We start from the raw sequence: 3,366 nt of genomic DNA on the forward strand, positions 1-3,366 counted from the left end.
TTTTTCAAGACAGGGTTTCTCTGTGTAGCCCTGGCTGTCCTGGAACTCACTCTGTAGACCAGGCTGACCTTGAACTCAGAAATCCACCTGCCTCTGCCTCCTTAGTGCTGGGATTAAAGGCATGCACCACTACACCTGGCTCCCTTATTAGAAGTTTTTATTTTTTTAAAAGATTTATTTATTATTATATCTAAGTACACTGTAGCTGTCTTCAGACACTCCAGAAGAGGGCGTCCCAGATCTTGTTATGGATGGTTGTGAGCCACCATGTGGTTGCTGGGATTTGAACTCAGGACCTTCGGAAGAGCAGTCGGCACTCTAAACCACTGGGCCATCTCTCCAGCCCTTATTAGAAATTTTTATTAGAAGTTTTTAAAATGAATTACATACAGTTCAAAATTAAAAAAAAAAAAAAAAGAGCCCCAAGAAGAAAAAAAAATAACACTTCAGATTTCCTTGAAATTCGGTTTCTTTTTGCTCTGTGAAGCCAGCTGAGTGTATGGAATAAATTCCAGGCCAACAGGGCTCCATGCCAAGACCTTATCTCAGAGAAAGAAAAGTTACAGATGAGAGTCATTCACAATGCATATCTGCAAAGCCTCAGCATGCAGACGATTTGAAAAAAGTCCTCAGAGCTCAAAAGTAAACCATGAAATATTCTAACTGGAAAATGAGCAAAAGACATGCATGTTTCATCAAAGAGGCTGTACTGGTGACAAGTCAATGATAATGAGGAGATGCCATCAGGAGAAGGCAGAGACAAGGCACAGTGAGACGCACTGTCACGATGGCTAAGTCAGGGCCAGTGAGATGGTTTAGGGGTTGGGGGCACCCGCAGCAAGAGCCTGACAAGCTGTGTTAGATCCCAGAGCCAACAGCAGGAGGGGAGAACCAACCTCCAAGACTTGTCCTTTGATCTCCACACATGCACCACGGCAGGTGCATGCCTGCACTTACAATCATATCACACAGACAGACTGACAGACAGACAGACATGCACACATGCACGCACACAAATAAAAATGTTAAAACATGGGTAAAATAGACTACGCGACAAACCGAATGATAGCTGGGATGTGGAGGAAGTAGACAAGCCATTCCTAGCTCCCTGGTGAGAATGGAAAAATGATAATCCCTCTGGGAAACAGCTTGGCAGAGGCTTGTTGGGTTTTTTCTTTTTCTTTCTTGGCAGGTTGTTTTAAAACCAAGCATGCATATACCACACAACCCACAATTACACTCTTGGGCTTTTATCCCAGAAAAACTAAAACTTATGTTCATAGAAGAATCTATACAAGAGTGTTCTTCTCAGCTCTACTTGTAATATTCCAAAGCTAGAAACTGCCCAAATGTCCTTCAGTGAATGATTAAAACAACGACCCTGTGGTACTCCTATACTGCTTAGGAATAAAAAGGAATAAATTAAGCCAGGCCGGACAGCCACGGCAATAACTCCAGAGACTGAAGGCCATCTTGGGCTACAGAGGAAGACGCTGTAAGAAAACTAAGATAGCTGGTTGTGGTGACACTTGCCAACCGTCTAAATACTGGGGAAGTAGAGGCAGCAGGAGCTCAAGGCCAGCCTCAGCTATATGCTGAGTTTGAGGACAGCCTGGCTAATGTGAGACCTTGTATCAAAAAATAAAAGGGGCTGGAGAGATGGCTCCGCAGTTAGGAGCAGTGCTGTTCTTACAGAGGACCCAGGTTCAGTTCCCAGCACCCACATGGTGGCTCGCTACTTTGTGTAACTCCTGTTCCAGGGCATCCAACACCCACTTTTGGCTTCCTAGGTACCAGACATGCATATGGGGCACACACACACACACATGCAGGCAAACACTCCAAAACATAAAAGAAAAGAATTTGTTTTAAAAGAAAGAAGGAGCCAGGTGGTGGTGGCACACGCCTTTAGTCCCTGCACTCAGGCGGCAGAGGCAGGCTGATCTCTGAGTTTGAGGCCAGCCTGGTCTACATAGTTCCAGGACAGCCAGGTCTAAAGAGAAACCCTATTTTGAAAATCCTTAAAAAAAAAAAAAATCTGGGGCTGGAGAGATGGCTCAGCGGTTAAGAGCACTGGCTGTTCTTCTAGGAGACTCATGTTCAAGTCCCAGCATCCACACAGCAGCTCAGAAGCATCTGTAACTCCAGTTCCAGGAGAGCCAATGCCCTCTTCTGGCCTCTGTGGATATCAGGTACACATACGGTATACAAACCCACATGTAGGCAAAACACCCACATATAAAAAGGACCTCGCTGGGCGTGGTGGCGCATGCCTTTAATCACAGCACTTGGGAGGCAGAGGCAGGTGGGTTTCTGAGTTCGGAGGCCAGCCTGGTCTACAGAGTGAGTTCCAGGACAGCCAGGGCTACACAGAGAAACTCTGTCTCGAAAAAAAACCAAAACCAAAACCAAACAAAACAAAAAATGAAAATGCTCCCACAGTCTGACTGGCCAGTCCTCTTCCCATCTCCATGCAATGGGCACGAGGGAGAGCAAAGCCCCATCCGTGCCCTGGTACAAGCATGGGCAGCAGCGACTGGCTCTGTCAGCAGCTTGAGGTACAGGGGGAGGGGAGCGGACTTTCTTTTGCATCCTTTTCCTGATTTGATCACAATGTCTCTGAGCATCTGGGAGCAAGGCAGGCAGAGTCTGCCCTTTTAACAGATACTGGTCATCCACGCTGTCTTTCCTGTGTGACCCAGGCACATTTTTCTTCCTAAAGAATCAGTCTATTTCATTTCAGCTACCAAGTTTGCAAAAATAGTGTCTGCAAAAATAGAATAGTGATCCATGGTATTCAAGGTCTTTACAATTTTTATACTTCATTTCTTATTATTTTATTTTAGGGGATGCAGGATGAGCATCCCATGAGATCAGAGGAAAACCTTCAGGAGGTGGTTCTACCTCATGTAAGTCCCAGGAATCAAATTGAGTTGTCAGATTTCGTGGCAGGCAACTTTACCTGTTGAAGAACCTCACAAGCCACATAGAGAGACCCTGTCTCAAAAACAAAGAAACAAACAAGGTCTTCCTTTCCTGGAACTCACTGTATAGACCAGGCTGGCCTCCAACTCACATAGATCCTCCTACTGAGTGCTAACACTCCTCAAGGTCTTTGAATGTACACAAGACATTAAACATAACCTGTGTCATTTCTAGTATGACGAAGTCTTTGTAGGTGACCCTGGGTAGGGACTTACTGATTTTATTCATCTTTGCAGAGAACCAGCTTTTCTCTTTTGATTTCCTATTTTAAATTTCACGGAGTTCTGCTTGTTTTAAGATGCAGCCCAGAGCCGGGCATGGTGGCGCACGCCTTTAATCCCAGCACTTGGGAGGCGGAGGCAGGCGGATTTCTGAGTTCGA

General features: G+C 45.5%; 1 protein-coding gene across 1 annotated transcript in view; it reads right to left on the reverse strand.

Moving 5' to 3' along the window:
• The window catches only part of Pxmp4 (peroxisomal membrane protein 4), a 16,363-nt gene that overhangs the window by 1,566 nt on the left and 11,431 nt on the right, over positions 1–3,366 (reverse strand). The window lies entirely within an intron of this gene.

This window comes from Mus pahari, chromosome 3 (assembly GCF_900095145.1).
Source record: "Mus pahari chromosome 3, PAHARI_EIJ_v1.1, whole genome shotgun sequence".
Taxonomy (NCBI): domain Eukaryota; kingdom Metazoa; phylum Chordata; class Mammalia; order Rodentia; family Muridae; genus Mus; species Mus pahari.